At 35.2% G+C, this 22,533-nt stretch overlaps 1 protein-coding gene across 1 annotated transcript in view; it reads left to right on the forward strand.

The window, feature by feature from the left end:
• The window catches only part of MOCOS (molybdenum cofactor sulfurase), an 842,034-nt gene that overhangs the window by 273,706 nt on the left and 545,795 nt on the right, over positions 1–22,533 (forward strand). The window lies entirely within an intron of this gene.

Genomic DNA, 22,533 nt, shown 5'->3' on the forward strand with positions numbered 1-22,533 from the left:
TTTTAATTTTTAATAAATTTGTAATAAATTGTGATTAGTACAACCTCTATAAGTAAATATCTGTTATTTTAAGAGCGGACTAGATATTTTTTCCTTATAGCTGGCTATTTACTATTGCATATATAATTTTTAGATGTTCTTATGTTAGAATCAAGTCCAGGCTTACTATATTGAGAGGCCCCTTGCCAAGAAGGAAAACACTTTGCATTGGTGGAGCTAACAAAGAAAAATATCCCACCTTTGCAAAATTGGCAAGACCCTACTTATACATCCCAGGCACCTCAACACCATCTGAGCACCTCTTCTCTGCTGCAGAGAAAATAGCTAGCAAAAGAGAGCCAGCCTCTGCCAGGAGCATGTGGGCATGCTGACATTTTTACATTTCAATGCAAACTTTCTAAAAGAATGTTATAAACAGTGATAGTCTACCTCTTTCTAGTTCTACCTCTTTTTATATATAGTTTTATATTTGTAACACTCAGTATTTGGATTTTTTTTATCCGATTAGTTACTTAATCGAAAAAATAATTGTCCGATTAATCGATAATGAAAATAATTGTTAGTTGCAGCCCTATATAGAGTCATGGATTACACCATGGTCACTGCGGTATCACTTGTGGTAGGGCTGTATTTGAAAACCACTGCCATATGTGAGGGCATTAGTTTGGCATGTGCTTGGCTGCTGACAGGGTCTTGCATGTGGTACAGGATAACCCTTTAACCCCCTACACACTCTTTAGACTCTTTAAAAAACACTACAAAGATTTGAGTACATAGTCTTGACACTGCCCATTTTACCTCACATTAAAAAGTTACACTTTTTCTATAACAATTGCTTTGCTATTGTTAGTTTGTGTTTTAGTTAATCTGATTTTACCTACCTGTTGTGGGATTGACTATGCCCCAGTCCAAGCACACAGACTTTCTGTGGTCCTGAACCTGAACCCTGAAAGAACACTAAGGCCCAGATTTATCAAAGGTTCCGGCTCAATGCTCGCATGAGCAAACTTGTAGTGGAGAGTTATAGGGAAATGAAGCCCAAAATGTTTAATTCATGGTTCAAATAGAGAATACAATTTTAAACACCATTCCAATTTTTTCCATTATCTAAGCCTTTTATCACATGCTTTTTTATTAGCTTTTCACAAGAGGCTGCTAAATTATGTGGGACATATACATAACATTGTGCTCACACCAGTGAAGTTGTGGCTGACACTGCACTAATTGGCTAAAATGCAAGTCAATAGATAATAAATAAATAGCCATGTGATCAGGGGGCTGTTACATTTCTGTAACAGTGTTGGATATTCAATACCGGGGAATGTTAAATAAAGGCATTATCTATATTTTTAAACAATAAAAATTTTGGTGTTTAAGTGAACTATTTGTTGAGGAAATACTTTGCCAAGAGCATCTTTTAATATATTATTTACAAATACTGTATATATCTCACACCAGCAGACTTTCATTCCTTAAAGGTACATGAAACCCCACATTTCTCTGCAGTTCTCTTGGTCTCTGTGACACTGCCCTCTCCTGGATTCACTCTTATCTCTCTAACAGATACTTCTCTGTCTCTTTTGCTGGTGACTCCTCCTCTCCATTGCCCCTGTCTGTTGGAGTACCTCAAGGCTCTGTCCTGGGTCCTCTACTCTTCTCTATTTACACTTCTTCACTGGGTAAACTTATCAACAGCTATGGCTTCAGCTATCACCTCGATGCTGATGATACCCAGATCTACCTTTCCACCCCTGCACTCTCTCCTTCTGTCAACTCTCACATCAGCGACTGCTTATCTGGCATTTCCTCCTGGATGGCCTCTCACCACCTAAAAATAAATATGTCCATGACCGAACTACATCTAATTCCCCCCTCTAGCTCCACTCCAGTCTCCAATTTTTCTATCACTGTTGGCGGCACCACTATCTCCCCATCACCACAAGTCCGCTGCCTCGGAGTCACGCTTGACTCAAATCTGTCCTTCATTCCCCACATCCAACTGCTCTCTTCATCCTGCTGCAATCACCTACGCAATATCTCCAAAATTCGTCCGTTTCTGAGTGCTGAAACTACCAAACAGCTCATCCACTCCCTGGTAATTTCCCGACTTGATTACTGTAACAACTTACTAATTGGCCTCCCTCTCTCCCGCCTCTCTCACCTCTAATCCATCCTAAATGCATCTGCCAGGCTAATCCACCTCTCTCGACGCTCTGTTTCTGCTGCACCTCTCTGTGAGTCCCTTCACTGGCTCCCCATTCACAACAGAGTTAAATTCAAAATTCTCACCCTGACCTACAAAGCCCTCACCAATGCTGCCCCACCCTACCTGTCCTCACTTATCAACAAATATACTCCTGCCCGCCCCCTAAGATCCAACAATGACCTGCTTCTTGCGTCCTCTACCATCACCTCCTCTCATTCTAGACTACAGGACTTCTCTCGTGCGGCACCAACCCTCTAGAACGCACTTCCTCGAGATGTCAGACTTGCCCCTAACCTCTCCTCCTTTAAACGTTCTCTAAAGACCTTTCTGTTCAGGGAAGCTTATCACCCGACTTATTATCAAACTAACTTCACTTAACTAACAGTTGCCCTCTATCTCCTCACTAATATCATTCTCACCTCTGCAGTCCCCACCTCCTGTTTCCCATCCTCCTACCCCTCTAGATTGTAAGTTCCCATGGGAATAGGGCCCTCAATTCCCCCTGTATTTGTCTGTAAAATTTTGTGTCTTATCGTATTGTTTCTCCACTGTACTGTTATCCTTGTACCCATGGGCAGCGCTGCGGAATCTGTCGGCGCTTTATAAATAAAGAATAATAATAATAATAATTTTCTGTCTTTATTCATATAGAAAATGCAATTTAAAAAAAAGTTTATAATTTGCTTCTATTATCAAATTTGCTTTGTTCTCATCTTATTCTTCACTATAGAGATATCCAGATAAGTAGTATGCACATGTCGGCAGCGCTACATGACAGGAAATAGTGCTGCCATCTAGTGCTGTTTCTAATGTAACATTTTTGCTAAACCGCTGTCATATAGTGCTGCAGTCACATGCACACTGAACTTACCTTCCAGCTTTTCAACAAAGGATAAGATGAAAACGTAGAAAATTGTGTGTCATATTCATTTATTTTGTAATTTTCCCTATGGGCCTTGCACCCAGACTTGTCTGGGGTTAACTGCCTGTGACTCTGGAGACAGCACAGCTTCCTGAGAGTGCTATTAGCACCCAGGGCTGAGCAAGTTGCAGGGTTATGGGATTTGTACCCAGTCCAGTGAGAGTGCAGTCCCCTTCCATGTTTTGTATATGTCTAGGGTGATTACATAAGTCTGTGAACCCTGACTTGTTCCCAGTTTGTTTGACTGAGAGCTGGCATTTGTATGACTGTATAAGGGACCTAGGTTTTTGAAGAGACCTTGATGTGGTACCCGGGCTTGTCCCATTTGGCCAGATGCAGTAACTAACTCTTCCAGTTTTGCTTTTAATCTTAGCTGAGAGCTTGTAAGCGAGTGCTGGACTTTCTCTGTGTGTTGTATTAATTTATTTTGTAATTTTCCCTATGAGCCTTGCACCCAGACTTGTCTGGGGTTAACTGCCTGTAAATCTGGAGACAGCACAGCTTCCTGAGAGTGCTATTAGCACCCAAGGCTAAGCATGTTGCAGGGTCATGGGATGTGTACCCAGTCCAGTCTAAGAGTGCAGTCCCCTTCTTTGTTTTGTATATATAGGAGCTTGTAAGCACCGTGCCCGCTGCAGGGAAGGAATACTAACAGAAATTCTGAAGTTTATTTTATGACTAATCTGGAAGCCTACCATACAACACCAACCCAGAAGGCAACACAAAGTCCAGGAGGTCTAAAGGCTATAGGATGTTGCATGATCCCTAAAGTGCACAATAAAAGTGTTCTCCTGCAGTGCAAGTACCTTACCTCATATGATTGAGGTCCCATCCTGTAAGTAGGAATTTTTGAAGTCCATTCACTCTGTTAAAACATATTTTTTATATAAGATATTTTCCCTGTAACATCGATTGAAGAATATACAGTATATACTAACTTTGTATCCATTTATTACTCTAAGAATTAATTGTTCACACTTTACAAGTATATGCAAAGATTTACTTTCTTTGGGATAAATATATATCTTGGCTTTAAACAGCATCTAGATCATTACTTTTATATATATTTTTTTAATTGTGTAGAAATAGTGCTATATAACTCCCTTTTGTCCTCTTTCAATTTCATATATATATATATAATCCACTTTAATAAGTGCACTCCCATAAACAGTAAATTTAAATTCTGCCAGGGTGCTATAGAAAGTTCAAATATCCAAGTTATAACACAAGCACTCATTAGACTTGATACAGGTGAAATAAAAAGTGTTTTATTCCATATAAACAAGTGACGTTTCGGGGTGTTCACTCCTCAATCAGACCAACATTGGTCTGATGAAGGGGTGAACACCCCGAAACGTCACTTGTTTATATGGAATAAAACACTTTTTATTTCACCTGTATCAAGTCTAGTGAGTGCTTGTGTTATAACTTGGATATATATATATAATAAAGCAAGAAAAACTTAAATGGCATCCACCAGGGTGCAGGCAAAAAATAGTACAGAAGAGAAGAGGCTTGCACTCACTGGGTTTTTGAAAAAGGTGCTTTATTCAGCACAAAAATATGTGACGTTTCGGGGATCAATCACCCCTTCATCAGACCAAACCACCGTTTGGTCTGATGAAGGGGTGATTGATCCCCGAAACGTCACATATTTTTGTGCTGAATAAAGCACCTTTTTCAAAAACCCAGTGAGTGCAAGCCTCTTCTCATATATATATATATATATATATATATATATATATATATATATATATATATATATATCCAGTATATATATATATATATCCAGTATATATATATATATATTACTTTATTTTAATATATAATGCATATGTTTTCTTATACTTTTATTCCAGCTATAACACTTAACTTTGGGTCTCCTGGTGTGCTAAATTTTTCAGAGCTATTATGTTTTGCTCTTGCTTGCTATGCTGTAATGCCTGGAGGTAAAATAGAATCCTCAGCTTGCTAGGCAGTTGATTATGCTGTGTGCTATAGGTGATCGGTGGCAGTTGTTGATCTCAATAGTATAATAACTTGTTTTTTGTTGTTCTCTCTGGCTCCATCTATCTTCCGCAATTACTACCTGTCTATATAAACCCAGCACTTCCTGTTCTCTTGGCCCAATTATGGAATTATCCCTGGGTATGTTTATTCCTGCAAACTAATATAATTTAACTCTGAAAAAAAAAAATATTATTTAGTAGCCTGCTTTGAGCAGTTTCTAATGTCTAGTCAAGTCACCCTGTTAGACCGAGTGACACAGTGTTTTGAGTGCCTTCTCCAGATCACACCATAGATAATCCTTTTCACAATGTGAAAGCGTCACAAATTAAATTGGGTTGTAAGGTGCCTATATAAGTGGTCGACAAATCGGTTCATAATTTAGGAACCAGTAAGAATATTTAGGAGCCAGACATACTTTTAGGAGCCAGACTGGAGCTCTGGCCTATATAATAACAATCTGGTACTTTTTTATAGCAAGCTAATATGTTAACTCTGAAAAAAATAATTATTATTGGGGGAAGGATTATCCAATCAATACCCTTGAGAAAAATTGGGCATGTGCATTCTACAAATTTTCATTTTTTTTTAGCTGCTTTTTATTCCCAGTCCAACCCTGTGGAACACTCCAGAACGTCCATTGCTTAACCATTGCAAGGTTTCTGAGATGCCTCTCGCTCTACCCAGATAGACTATTTTACCCCAATAAAACAGATATGCAAAGAATACCAAGTGAAATTATCAAGTGTGAAAAAATGCATGATTTTATTAATAAGTCTGTAGTCTGTAGCATGATTTTATTAATTAGTCTGAAAATTCTTTACTCATATACTCATAAAATTTATCAGAACAGTTAAGAGGATATTACTTGTATGATTACTGAATTTGGTGCAGGCGCTTGTGCAATATTAAATGCGGACAGTGAACTGTTACCACTGCCCATGGAAGCGAAACTTGTCCATCCGGCCATTGATAAATGAGGATCCAAGAGTGAAAAATTGATTTTATTGTTGATTTTATTGATTGTTAGAGCATGCACAATGTGTCAATCATGGAAGTTAAAAAAGTTAAAAGGAATTTTTAAAAATGTTTGAAACTTGGTTAAAACTGTACCCTTGGGTATACAGCGCAATCATATTTGAGAAGGTTAGGCATAATTTGGACTTAATTACTCCATATTAAAAATATGAATGTCAAATAAAAATACTCTTGATTGGATAAATATAGGGTTGTTCATTTTATTTTCCAGTTGTTTGTTGTGGTATCCAGTATAAATGCTTATTTTGGGTCTTTATAATTGTCCCATTATCTTGAAGTGTGATTGGCAGCTGACATTCAGAGGGTCATGACCTGCAAAAGCAAGAAACAAAAATTGAAACATTTTTCACCCAAGAAAATACAAACCACCTATTTTATCACCTAATGTTCACTTCGATTTCCTTCTTTATCCATTACTCCCACAAATATGGCTCCCCTCTGATTGACCCAAAGCAGAAGATGCATTGTGGAAATGTATAGGAAGATATTAAAACATAAAAATCCAGAAGTTTGTAAATCAGCATGTTAGCTTTATATTGTCCTTTAGTTAAGATTGATTGTTCATTTAGTTTTAATGATGTTGGTATTTATTTGGTTAATAAATAAGGATTTATTTTAAATTAACTTAACTTAAAATGTTTAAGTATAATTGTTTAATTTTTTGAGTATATAGATGAAGCCACAAGGTTCTTCAATTCATGAAATACATGCCTGTTAATTTCTATCAAAGGCTTATTTCATAGTGAACATCAGCAAGCTCCATTATATTTCCAATGCCCCATATACAGTTAATAGACATGCTAAATGGCTTTATCTGCAAATCAAGAACGTATATCTTACTCTTTCATTTACAGCTAGATTACGAGTTTTGAGCGCTATAGGGAAATTAACGAACGCAACAAAAGTTGCGTTATTTAATTCCCTATAGCTCTGCCGTTACAAGTTTTGAAAAACACTGCTTGCGCGTGCGATATGGAGCATTGCCAGCCCACATTACTAGATCTTTGAAGAAAAAAAGAAAAAACCTGTATAACTTCCTGTTGGTTGACTGATCAGCCAAATGAGCAAGATAATGATGAATGAATTGTCATTTAACTGGCCCTCCAAAACATCAAGAGTATGAAGAAAGTTACTGCTCATATACAGTTATCTACACAGATCAAAAGGAAATGTAATTTAAAATAAATAAAAAATCTATCATGCATTTGATAGAAAAAAACTGTTTCATTGGAAATTTATACTGCAGTGTTGGGTTTTCTATGTTCTATTTCTCACTGGACTGATAAGGGCAGCTGGCAATGACTGATGCACCTCTGCAAGTATGATAAAGAAAATAATAGTTTATTCAGAACTAGGGTTGCCAACTGTACTCCATATAAATACTGGTCAATTTGTAGATGACTTAGCACAATGGTCTGTGGGGTCACACAATACCCCCCCTACCAAAGGTCAACCTTAGACCCCCTCTTGAACCTGCAATATATCTTTTTGTCAACTAAGCAATCATTTTCCCCTTAGCTGCCAGTAACATACAAATCAATAATTGTACCTTTTTTTGATGCTAGTGTAACACATGTAAACAGTAAACATTTGACACCACCTTATCTGCTCCATATTTGTAATGCCTTAAGGTATTGGAGGCATTATACATTTAACATTAATGGACTTAAAAAAAACTGGACACTTTAAGTGATCAGTATTTTTGTGAATATTTTATTTTACAGCCTGCTTTATTACTTGACTGTCCGGTTGAATACTGGACACCTGGCAACCATATTCAGAACAGGAACATGATTTTTTTTCAGAAATCTAAACATGACAATACATATTGAGTGCATATATAGTGAAATTAGCTATTTCTCCCCAAAAAATAATAAATAATTTATAAAACCACAAGACTCTGCAACTGCAATAGAAAGTAAGAAATTCATGGAGTATACACAAGTTTTGTTTTTCACTTGTAGAATTTAAAGTGATTTGAAAACAAACCTTTCTAAGTAGGCCATTAATAATTAAAATTCATTTTAAATACAGTGCACTTTGCAAGCTACCTGCTGATCCCCATTAGCAGTCTCATGCTAGCCTGGGCATGTGGGTGATATATTATTCATAACTCTTGCACTGACTTCCCTTCTGCTATATTTCCCATGCCTTCTAAATGCATTATCATTGCAATGTTTACAGCATTTATTATGTAATTATTATTTTTTCTTTTTATTTATTTTCCATATAATAAGATTGTTCAAAGTATGTTCATATCATTATGTTTGGCATTAGAAAGTCCATTATTTGAATCAGTTATATAATAGTAAGAGAAGGAATTCTGATTTTTTTTACTTTAAAAGAACATACTATTTTACTGGTTTAATAGTTGCACAAAAAAAGTATATTATTTAAATGAAAAAGCAGCATTTTAACAACTTTTAACTTGAAGTAAAGCTGTTTAAATTGAAATTGAATTGGCTAGTAGTTACTTCCATCTAATGCTCATTGGGAGCCATGTACTAAGAGGCGGGCGGAAAGTTTCTTAACTCGCGAAGCTGTCCGCCCACCTCCGCTACACACCCAATAGATCCGCTTGCCCGTATGTACCATTACACACTCATCAGAGTGTGTAATGCCCACCCCTTGAATCGCGCAACCAATCACGCGACTGAAGGGGCTGTCAATCACCGAGAGCGAGCGTGCTCTCTGTGATTTTGCTTCGCCACCTAAGAGGTGGCGTAGGCTGTAGGAAGCAGCGGTCTAATGACCGCTGCTTCTTACATTGCGGGAAGCAGGCTCGCATATGCGAACCTGCCCCGCAAAGGCTCCGGAGCAGCTTTCGCTGCTTTGTACATGGAGCCCATTGGCTGATAGATATTCCCTGCTAATGCTGAAAGGTACAGACACTCATTGCAAGTACATTCATGATAATATAGCTATATGAATAAAAATATGAATGTGAATAAAAATGTTAGACATGTTTTGTAATAATAATAGGAATAGTAACAACAATAACAATAAATAATTAAAATTATTTTTTTTGGTTTCTATTTATAACTGATTCAAAACTCTTTCTTTGCATATTACCAACGTTTTCTGATTCTGTATTCAAAACAAGGGGGCCTATTTATTAATGTGCGAGGGGACATGATCCGATATTGTGGATCATGTCCGCTGCTCATCGATAAATGCTGACAGCATACGCTCTTGGCATTTATCATTGCACCAGCAGTTCTGGTAAACTGCTGGTGCAATACTGCCCCCTGCAGATTTGCGGCCGCTAGCAGGGGGTGTCAATCAACCCGATCGTGTTCGATCAGGTTGATTTCTGTCTGCAGCCTCAGAGCAGGTGGACAGGTTATGGAGCAGCGGTCTTTAGACCGCTGCTTCATAACTTCTGTTTCCGGCGAGGCTGGAAGCTCGCCGGAAACACGGGGCATCAAGCTCCCTATACGGAGCTTGATAAATATGCCCCATGGTTTGAATAAAATGTTATACTTGAAATTCACTGAATTTATTACATTTTTGTTCTATTAAAGGGATATGAAACCCATAAATGTCCTTTTGTGATTCAGACAGAGCATACCATTTTAAAAAGGATTCCATTTTAATTCTATTATCTATTTTGCTTCTTTCCCATTCTATTCTACGTTGAAAAGATACCTAGGTAGGCATTTGGAGCACTGCATGCAATCTAGTGCTCTTTCAAATGGGTAACATTCTTGTAAAACTGCTCCTAAGCATACATCCCTGCTTTTCAACAAAAGATACCAAGAGAACTAAGCACAATTAATAACAGACTTAAATTAGAAAATTGTTTTAAATTGCATGTTGTATCTGATTCATGAAATAAATGCTTGGGGTTTCATATCCCTTTAAAAGCAACGCCTGTAATATTATACTGATTCCCTATGTTTTTATACTGTTACATGTGAGTTCTCTACATAGCTAAAAAGTATTCAGACTTTTTACTACACTGAAAAATTCCACACACTTTGAAATTGACCTCTTGAGAAAAAGGTTATAAAATCTGGCTTTGAGAACTGTTTTTTCCCTACATATTCAGATAATATATGCAAAGTATGATTTATTCTTGAAGTTTTCTCAGACAGTTACATTAATTCATTAATCTTCCAGGTGAGCTGGATATTATCTTGATTGAAATTAAACTTCAGATTAGTTTCAGAGAAGGTCACACCGATTGCGCTAGGGGGAAAAATCTCTATAATAAAACTTTAAAGTAGCTGAAATATATTTATTGAGAAAATCGGATAAAGAATATTTCTGAGGGTCCATAATTTAACATCTACTCTTACATATTTTTGTAAACCACTGCACTTCTATTTGATGATATATAGAAGCTTATTTTCTATATACTTTAAAACGAAGCATTGTGATATATTTTACTGTTTATATTGGAAACATGCTATTGAATCAAATGAGTCTGATATGGGGGTACCTTTCTTGAAAATTATACAGTTCATGCTAATTAGCATAATTTGAATGAACGTTTATTGCAATTAGATTAGTTAGAAGATGTTTCACCATAACGGAACCCTTTATTTCTCTAGTTTTACTTTATTATCTACATTGACCTGAACCTTAAAAATAAATCCCATATGTACGTCAACCAAAGTTATATATGATAAAATAATAAAGTGAAATATTATTTATTTATTCATATGAGTAGGTCATTGCCGGATCCGGCACAAACCAGCAATATTTTTGAAGCAATAAGCATTAACTTCTCTTTAAAAGTTAAAATAAGGAAGCCAAACTACAGTCACTTACAATAAAAATTAGGCGTTAAATATCTTCATGTTTTAAGAAGAATCAAATTGGCTGAACTTGTCTGACTTGCTTTTGCTCAAGCATAGAAATTGTGAAATCCTGGCATCTTTGAGACCCATCATGACTTAAATTTCATATACCTGGTCTAAATGATTTAATGCCTGTGTGTTATCAAGTGCTATCTTATCAACATTAAACTAATGCATACCGCGTGCTGTGACAATGGTTTGGCTTTATGAGACTCTACAAGTGTCATATCTTTTATATCAGATATGCCTTTCTGTCTATATTCATTACACACATTTTCATTGCTTTATCATGGGAGCTTTTTACTAGATAAAATAATTAGCTACCTGGATAAATGTAAAACTGTAAAGCCACAAAGATGTATTTATTTAATGTATCAAATTTAAAGAGATCCATGCAACGTATTACATGTACTCATGCAGGCAGAATTAAGGGCATATGGGTTTTTTTTTCATTTAAATTAATTTAAAATGTTTTCAAAATGACAAATGTATTCTCACTATTATTATTATTGTTAAAGTGATGGTAAATCCAAGCGTATAACAAACGCTAGGATTTACCATCACTAAAAATAACTCAGAGGCTCCGACCTCCCACGGCACAGCGCTCTTCTTCAATGAGGTGACGTTTCCACATCTAAACCAAAAGCTGTGCGTGTCAACTGACATCCTAGCACAGCTATTTAGTTTAGAGGTGAAGACATCACCTCACTGGAGTGACGTTTCTACCTCTAAACCAAAATCTGTGTGTGTCAACTGACATACTAGCACAGCTATTTGGTTTAGAGGTGAAGACATCACCTCATTGGAGAAGAGCGCTTTGCCGTGGGAAGCGAGAGGCGCTGATTTTAGCGAGGAGCTGCTGCACAGAAAGGGTGATGACTTAAACTAATGTTTATTTTTAGTGAAGGTAAATCAGCGTTTTTTTATACGCTTGGATTTACCATCACTTTAATAATAATAATAATTTATTACAAAAATACATTTGTCCTGTGTTATATGTCATCTTAAACTGATATGTTATCACATATAGAAACAACCAGGACATATATAAGCATTGGATATAAGGTTTGAAAAGTGGTTTGAAAAGTGGATGAATGTGAGAGAAGACGTGTGCTGTCCCATAAAAGGGCAAAAAGGGGCAATAATAAAATGCTGTAGAGTGCAATACTTGAACAGAACTGTGTTTGTAACACTTTGAAAGGGGTTAAACATTAAGTTAAAATCAGCTGGTTTTGCTCTGCCAACCTTGAATTAATCACAGCTAGTTATTGGTAGCTATACACATATGCGGCTTCTGATTTGCTCAGCAGTCATGTTCAGCACTTGAATAAACATGAATTTGAAATGCCAAGTTAGAGTCATTTTGTCTATGTCTGTAAAAATGCACTGAGAAATGATGCCACAAAATTTATGATAATCTTTCCAATGTACACAAAGCAAACACAAGTAAGCTGAGTGCACATGCATCTGAGATGCATGACCTGAGTGATGGGACGACTCAGGAGGTCACAGACATTTGGTTGAAAGTACAGGTGTTGGATTTGTGTGTGTGGCTACGTAGAATAAGTGAATTTGAAATCCTGCACTTCAAATTTGCTTTAATTTAATCAGTTGTCTTCATGTACTGAATTTTGAAGCAAGTCTTCTACTTTACCACAATACACTTGATATTCATTTTAATGTGAGTAGAATTCTGCAGGGGTTAAACACCTTGTTAAAGTCAGCTGCAGATTAACTATATACTACTATCCCAGTGCTGAATAAAGTCAGTCAGTCACTGTGTGCAGCTGCCTATCACTGGTCATGTATTAACAATCTGTAACTGACTTTAATTGTGGGGTTTAAACATTTAGTTCTGTACAATAGTACGAAATATTTTTTCTACGACATTAGATAATTTTATTATTAGGCTCATTTACTAGGCATCATGTACAATTCTTTTAGCCTCCGATATTGAGTCCTGTTTAAAGGGACATAAAACAAGTTGAGATAGAGACAACATATAATAATATGTAAAGATATACATATATACAGATATAGTTATATATTTATATGTTTATATATGTATTCACAAACATATATACATATATAAACATAAATATTTACATACACATAAATATATACATATATATTTATTTGCATTGGAGGTCTTTGCAGTCAAATACCTGAAAAAATGAAAAATCATTTTTATTCAATATTAATATTTAATAATAGTTCTAACTGATTAGTGTAAATATTTCACATTCCAATGTTTTTCACATAGGGGAATATGTTCTTCTTATTTTTAAATAGATATTCCTATAAATATCTGTATATATCTATACCTATGTTTAATCATTTATGTATATAGGAATAGCTATATATTGTACCAAAATACCATTTGATATAGAAAAAATGAATTAAGAATGAATAGAACATATTATTCTATGTAAAGAACACTGGAATGCAAAATATTCTTATTTCATGTTGAATTTAGTGCTCTTGAATAAACGCGGTTGGGTTAGCACACAAGTATGGGTGTTAGGTTTTATTTGCAGTTTTCTGGGCTCCATTGAAGTCTTTGGGAGAGTAAATTAATGCGGTTGCGACATTCAATTTTTCACTTTTGTTTCATTTAAAATCTAGTCCATTATTAGTTATGCACACAATTTGCAATATTAAAACATTATTTTTTTAAATGAGCAGAGTAAAATATGTACATTTCCTCCTGTTTAATATAGATGTATTTGTTTTTCATATAGCAGCTCTACAGATGTATTAAACATCAGAAAACAAATGTGATATTCCAGTTATTTATTTATTTTCGCATAAAACAGTTTTTTCTAAACTATTTCAATTATAGGCCCCGTATTATTATGGTCCCATGCATACAATGTTACATGCAAGGGAACCTTTTCACCCAGGTTTGAAGCAAGCAGGCAGCAAACCATTGCACAAACAAAAGCTTGTGCAGCCCCATCCCTCTCCAACACGTGCGAGCAGGGCTGATCTTTCAGGAATGATTTAACGGAATTGTGTCTGCAGCTTGTTAAATGGAACCCATATTGTGGAAATCTTTTGGGCTTCAAAATTATTGATGACATCCCAGGGTTCTTAGCCGCCTGTTTCCAAATAATCTATAACCCCTTACTAGAATCCAGAATGTCCTCCTTCACACTTAAACAAGTATCCACAGATCATTTAAAAAACAAACTTATAGGTAAGACCTGCTCTTAGTGGGCGGTAACAAATAGTAAGCAAGAGAAAATAATCCAAACACTGTAAATTATATGCTCTATCATGTGATTTTGTTGTATTAGAATGCCCCATGCCTAGCCCTCCATTGCACACAACCCATTCACATCACCCTATGCAGTAGTGTCAGACTTCTTGCTGCTTCTACCACATAACAACAAAGATCAACTTTTTGTGACATTTTTTAGCAACCGCTAATCACACAAATTAAATCCAGAATTCCCCAGAACACAGTGCAATAAAATATTATTCACTAAGAGCTGTTGACGGTAACCTAGTATTATCAACCCTTAATGACCTTAGTTAATGCAACATAAAAAAGCCGAAGATAATGTGCATCATATAAATAAAGAGATTTGTTTTGAACTGTAAGCCATGGTTTCCCTCACTTCACTCAAAACAATTCAGTATAATTCTCAGTAGGGGATCAATCATGACATTTTTTCTGCTAAGATTATTCACAGTTCCTTCATTGATTCATCTATTTCTGAAGATGTGATTTTAGACCTTTGTCATTAGCCTGGAGACGATCACTGAAATGCCAGCATGGTGTCGCCAGTTAATTGATTTGCTTAACATTGCCAGCTGCGACTCTAGATTCTTTTATTTCATTAAATTGTAAGAAGTCAAAATAATTCCTATTTTATATTATAAGGACAACCAGGTGCCCCTATATTTAAATGATGTAGTTCTAAATAAATTATAAAGATTTTTTATTGTAGTATTGCACACAGATAAAACTCTAAACAGTATTTGTTATCAAATAGGCTTGTTGTTATAAAACTCATAAAAGCTTTCAAAATGTGTGTTTTTTAATTCATTGACATATTAAGCAGTTAAATGTGTAGCTTACAAACCCCAGGTCTTCATGGAGCATATTTATCAAGTGATCAGCCACACAGGTGTTCTTCTGAGTGACGTCACCTTTGCCCTTACATTACTTGCCTAATTTACCAAGACATGCTGTGTATTATTGAAGACACAGTCCCTCTTCAACGGAACCTGTTTCCTAGGTTACTGTTTACAGAAAGGGTAGTTGAATCTTGTAATTAGAGGTGGTATGTACAAACAATGGGTACCGGTAGGGATGTATTCTCTGCGTTGTTTAGGTATAAGCTCTTTTTTTAAAAGGAAGCTTCCTCTAAGCTACCAAAGGATGTGTTCAGGGATGGGTGTAGAGAGAAAAGACGAGCACTGGGTAGCTAATACCAAACTGGAGAAAAAGGGAGTTATGTATAACTTTTTTTTTAAATTATCATATATATATATATATATATATATATAAGCACCAAGAGATTTAAAAAGCGCTGGATAGTGTATTTTTAGTAATAGTAACTTGAAGAGACCCGGTACTTCCAACAGCAGCAATTACCTATGAAGTGTATTGTGTACAAACCCTCTATAATACACTCAATACTGGGGAAAAAATGTATTGCAAGCGGGGGTAGAGCACTATGTTAGAAAATACCTAAGTCTTTTGGTAAATTGATTTAACGAAAACCCATATGCATATTGTCTATATATCATATGTTATTGACAAATATGTTATAGACAAATATATGTATATAAATGTATACACCCAAATAATATGTCTGTCCTCTGGTCCTCTGAAACTCTATGTTAAACTAACGGGACTGAGGGGCTGTGACTGAGGCCGCTGTTTGAGTGTTTGTGGTAGTTACCGGTGTACCTGAGCATGTGATCTGGTACATACAATTGGAAGAAGATTCTACCATCCCCCAAGAAGCAGAATAAGGGCTTTTGGAAATCCTCGGGAGTTATCCTTCTTATGGTGCGGCAATTACCTCATAAGATTCGGGTCAAGGAATGTAAGTAGGAACCCTGACGGGGACTGCCACTCTTCACTCCTATTCGACCTCGGATTATTTTAATGAACTGCACATCACAATAGCATTTCAATATTAGATTATTTTGTGTTTGCAAAATAATTGGACAATTGTTTATTTATAAGGAGTTTAACCACTGTTCATAGGAGTTTTTCTAATATTATTTGGGTGTATACATTTATATACATATATTTGTCTATAACATTTTTGTCAATAACACTTGATATATAGACAATATGAATATGGGTTTTCGTAAAATCAATTTACCAAAAGACTTAGGTATTTTCTAACATAACGCTCTACCCCCGCTTGCAATACATAAATATATTGCTGTGATAGATACTTGAGTAAAAATAAATCAATAAAAAATGTATATTCAAAAATTATATTTGTATTTATGCTATAGAAAGTGTATAAAATAAAATCTCATAAAAACATCAGCATATAAGAAACGGTATTTCATACAATGTATAAATAGCAAAGTATAAAATGTTAACAGTAAAATGTAAGAAAACAATGTAAAAAATAGTACATATGTACTTTAAAAAGGTACCTTTTACACAAGATCTAAACAAAATATTTGGTTTATAGAAATTGGTACACACTACGTGAAATGTAATGAATACGTTATTTCATAGAAAGAACTGATCACAGATAGAATGTGCTAAACAGCAGTTTACAGTGTTAGTCAAAGGATTACTAATAGAGAGATAACAGGTTGGCCAACCTTTAGAAGCACGTTTGCGCATTTAGAAATTCATACAGAAGCGAAAAAATTCAAGAAAAAATAGCGTATTAGGGTAAAATGTTGATTTTCAGTTCGTGAAGCACTTGTAGAAAAATGGAGGCTGAACGGCTAGCAGTATCAGAAAGTTTTTATAAGTCTGCTTAATGTTATGGCTGATATCGGTTATGGACTATAAGAGACCTTAGGTGGGATGCCAGTTTCTAAGTGCAGTTATGCGTGGTGAGAGTTTTATTAAAAAATGCATCTCTAACCTTAGTACCCTTTGTGGTCCGTTGGTGATGGGTGAGTCACTACTGATGTCCTTTTTTGCTGTCGGAATGGAGGGTGTAGGGTTTCTATTCCACCCGCTTGTTTGGTCCTTATTTGACGCTGAAGCTCTGCTGTTTGTAGAATATTTCAGCATTGCATTCAGTCGATGGTTTTCTTTCTTTCATACTTTGTTCAACTTGTCACATCGCTGTTAGTTCTAAATTGCCTCTGTCCCAACTTTTTTGGAATGCGTTTTAGTCATCACATTTGAAAAGGAGTATATATTTTCAAAAACACATTAAATTCACAAAGTAAAACATCAAATCATGCATTAATAATGTGTTTTCAATATAGTACAGGGTGAATTGAATTTTCAATTTTGCATTTTCCATACAGTCCCAACTTTGTCGGAATTAGGCTTGTATTTGAATATCTATTTAAAAATACATAGATTTTCCCCTATGTTAAGAAAATTGTAATGCAAAATATTTAAAGTTCATACACAGTAAAACATATGATTAAATATTAACCCCTTAAGTACCAGCAATGTACCCGGCGCTGGTCTTTCAATGGGATTAGCATTACTAATAGTCTGCAGCAAGACTGCGTTATTTCCAGTAACCAGAAGGAAGGAAGGAAGGAAGGAGGGTATAATAGCACTGTCTCGCCGCTTTCGGCAGGACCCATGCTAATATGATATATTGGAAGAAAGAAACACGCATTTGAGTCCCATAGTAAATTAAGTCCAATGGTTTATTGGATCAGAGCCAAAAAGTTAAAGGTGTGCTCCCTCTTATAGTGCTATTATGAACAAGAAAACCCTTAACAACCGGTAACATACGTGGAATATCATGGTCGTTAAGGGGTTAAAATGTATTAAAGATATTTTTCTTGTTTTCAGGTATTTGAGTGGAAAGGGCTCCAAAGTATATATACATATGTAAATATGTGTGTATATGTGTGTGTATGGATATATTTATATATATATATAAATATATACTATAGAAAGATCTAAACATAAATACATGTATACACAAGTATACATATGTATATACATACAAACACATATTTAGACATGTATAAGTATGTGTGTATATATATATATATATATACACACACTGTATATACAGGCACACATTTTAGCCATTTACATTGAAATACCTTGTCATATAACATATACCTTTTTGCTTTTACATTCTGGTTCTATTGACACTTCCTAATTTTTTATTTACCCCCTTCTTATTCATATACCCGCATTCTTCCTCATGTATTTCCTGCTTTTTTACGGGCATACCAATGGCATATTTAAGTATTTTGATGTCCTAGTCACTACAAGTTCTGCTGTCCTATCATTAATAATTGAGTTGTATCATGCTCACCAACCTGTATGCCAAGTAAAAAAAAATATTATGTGTGTGTTTGTGTATTTGTGTACATTATGTACAAAGACAAAAAAGATAAGCACTCCACAAAAAGTTAAATATACTATATGTGATTAATTATAAAAAAACAACATTTCTATGCAATGGTTAGACATTACTAATATGTGTTTTAAGCAAATAATAGGATTTTAGGTACACCATATACCTGCAAGTGACTCTAAGGTAATCTGGAAAAACACATCACTGATGTCAAAAAGATAGCAAGCACCCAAGGTCAACCTCACACTCCATAAAAAAAAAAACATTAACAGGCACAGCACCTTTAGGCCAAAAAAAAAATGCTGCCACCATAGGCAAAGGCCTAGTCAGCCCACATCAAAAGAACCCAATGCTCTTTTGTTACCTTCCTCCTATGCGCACTCTGCTGCTAGTTTTTTGTAAATAATTCACTTCTTGCTTTTATTACATCTTAATTATCCTCAATTTATTTCTGTCTTTTCATAACTCTCCCTTATTATGTTATGGTATTCTCTATAGCTTTGTATTCCCTTTTCTTTTTTTGTGCTGTTTTCAACCTATTTGCATTAATTAACTTAACCTCTTAAAGAAATTGGACAAAGTTTTTGTCTGTGTCAGCTCTGTATATAAATAAGCAAAAGGTTTGCTTACTCCTAAATGCCAGAAGAAAGATACATAAATAAATACATTTTAACCTTTCCAACTTTTAGCTACTGATAGACCTGGAGGCCATAAAGAGGTTACCTTTGAAAAGATGCCATTCTAACAAGAGTCATGACTCGCCACCATCCCTAATCTGAATACATTTAGTTTGGTTAGGATTACCCAGCTCCACCCAACTCTCTATGAAATAACTTTACAACTCTGTCCCACTATAATGTGACTATGCCACTAGCTTACCACGATTCCACCTCAGGTCTCCCTGATTGAGCTACCAACCTCTCAGTCCAGACACTCTCCTTCAAATATTCTGAGGTATAGTAACGGCACAAGACCTTTCCCGATCTCAGTTAAGATGCCATTAGGAAATGCAAACTACATATTTATCATTCTTAAAAAAAGCTAAAATTAATGTTTTTAATAGTATGTGCCTAATTAATGCACATACAATAACAGCTTACTTTTTTCATTCTTTTGAAACCTTTGCAGCTAAGTGGGTATGCACCCTTTGTGTACTACATTCAAGTGTGAAGGCTTTGATACCTTATTGTTTTTAGATATGTGTAGTTGTACCTAAACAAGGTATTGTGTTAACACCAACATATTAAACCTTGGGTCTGTCGCTATTTTTAAACTTGCTATAATATTAATAATTAATACTATATCCGAGAATAAAATGTTAGTAGAGTATTGGTGCTGTACAAGTCGGTACAATTTACTCTTGCTGGATGCCAGTCTTTGTGTTTACCTGATAGCTTATTGGTAGGTACACTATGTGCACGTTGCACAGTACCAAAACCACCCTTTAGAAATTCTGAGTTGGGAGCCCAAGACATGCACATGGTGTTGGTCATGTTGTTGAGAAGGCTTTTTATTAACTGCTACACAATAGCGAATTCCAAGTCCCTTAATGCTTAATATAATAGAGGCTGATAGTAGAACCAAACCCCTGTCTATAATCACTGGGTAAGATCCACAAATAGCCTCTTTAGCCTCCCAGTTTTACATTTTTAATACAGCCGACTCCCTTAACTATATCCCATATCTCCTAATCTAACTGGGTATATATTGGGTATATATTGCATTTCAAATTAGGCTCTCTTGCATTCCACAACCCTATCCTATATGAAACTCCACTTTAATAATGATTATTCATTTATTGTACATATATAAGAACAAGAGGCAGCACTTTACATTTGATTTTTTTCTATTAAATTATATCTTAATTTACAAACTTTAATATATACTAAACATATAGCCATAATAGCCTCTGAAAACTCTGAAATTGCTTTCATATAATTATATATATATATTTTGTATTAAGAGTTTAGCATTGTATACTATAATACTTATCAGACTAGACTTAAATGCAATGGATAAAGCTATGATACAAGTCAGTTTTGTCAGTCATTCTGTTTATTTTCAAACAATAATAGCTTTTTTTATCACAGGTTTCCACATTTTGTGAATTCTTGACGGAATTATCTAGTACAGAAAATGTTACTGATAGAAAGCATAGAATTTTTACTCCATTACATGCTCATATTCCAAACACAGACCTTAAGATACACACTGTAAAAATGTACTGAACAATGACTATTAAAAGAAAAATTTTATTGTACTTCATAACGTCATATCAAATTAAAAACATCCAATTTTTATCTTTGAAAATGTTTACGTCTATTGTCCATCTTCTAATTTTAGTAGTAAAGTAAAGTTAAAAAATAAATTAAAAAAAAAAAAAAAATATATATATATATATATATATATACACATATGTGTGTGTGTGTTTGTGTTTGTGTATGTAATCCCATAATTAAGTACTCACTGGCATTGATACGGCACAAAAATCCGTATTTAATAATATGACACTGGTGCCCCTTTCTCAGACAAACCCAAATACAATCAAAATGCAAACATTTATACATATACCAAACAATACTCCCCCCCCCATTGTGCCAATCAGCACACAACATGTGCAAAATCAGAACACAGCATGTGCGCAAGGCCTATTTATACAAAGTGCCTTCCCACCACCGTGAAAATCATTATTAAAAACATTGTACTTAAACATACATCATCAAACCTAATACATCTTTGCTAATAAACATGATTCTCTCAATAGGATTTCTCAATCTACTTTGCCCCTTTTACTTATGCTAGAGCACGTCTAATCATTAGATCCCCCTCAAAATCATCACATTCAAAATGATCGTATACTCACTCTGTCTCACTTTATATTTGAACTTCATTGGCATATTGCCTCCCCTGAAGGCTACAATCTGTCTCAAACCTAACCACTTCACTATGATGGCTGTGTTCTGGGAGAACTCACTACCAAATAAACAAATAAACAATGCCACACATGGCTATTTGGCGCATCAGTTGTAACAATTCTCTAATCCACCCACTTATCAAGTTACAGTTCAAATGTATAAACAGGAACTGATTGCATTTAAACATCCGAAGTTACAAGCAGTTAACCAGTATTACACCTATAAAAGAGTCTACAGATGGTTACTAACCTCAAGGAGAGGAGGAGCTTTATACCCTGGATAGATAGGAAATTTACAAAGCACTATTTGATGAGTGTGGACACCACCTCGGGTGATATCGGACCCTGAGACATATGATGTAATCGGGAGTTCCCAGCCGATGGATATCGGCAATTCTCAAAGCCAGGGAGTGACTATACGCCCCCAGGGCAGTCAGGATAAGACTACTTGAACAATACCATTCACAGCACCACAGCCTTTTTTAGAGAGGTTAGCCGTTGTGGAGCTTGCCGTTTACAAAGATCATATTTCACTATAGATAGACAAAAATAATGAAACCGTTAGGAACCATTGTGAAGCCTGTTACCTACAAGGACAAAACAGAATCGCAAACAGCACTGAATATATAGCGCTAAAATACTAGCTATACACCCCTATAAATTCCAAGCGAAACGGAGTCCTGAGAATATCTACCCTGAAGGGCTAGCCATTGTGAAGCTTTTGCACAAAACCATAAGTAAAAGAACTTTACATATCTAACGATCAAAGCTATATTAGGATCTAAAGGAATATAACTTGGAAAAGCAATTTTGCCATCTAACTATTCTTCTATCATCCATATGATACAAACTGTAACAAATTTCACAACTCACCGATCCTAAATCTTGCAACTTAAATATTGCTACCTCCACTTTAAAGTATCAAATACTAAAAAGACACTTTAAAGACTTTTTACCGCATCAAGTGAAACAGCTGATTTATTATATCGATCTCCACCTAATATAAGATTGATATATATCAATTATTATCATACATAATAATCATTGTTCCAAACTGGATCTCTGCCAAATTTTGTCATAGAATTTTGCACATAGTATTAACCTGTATAGATTCATATTTTTTGACACCGGTGTCTACATTT

The sequence above is a fragment of the Bombina bombina genome, chromosome 5 (genome assembly GCF_027579735.1).
Source record: "Bombina bombina isolate aBomBom1 chromosome 5, aBomBom1.pri, whole genome shotgun sequence".
NCBI classification, from domain to species: Eukaryota; Metazoa; Chordata; class Amphibia; order Anura; family Bombinatoridae; genus Bombina; species Bombina bombina.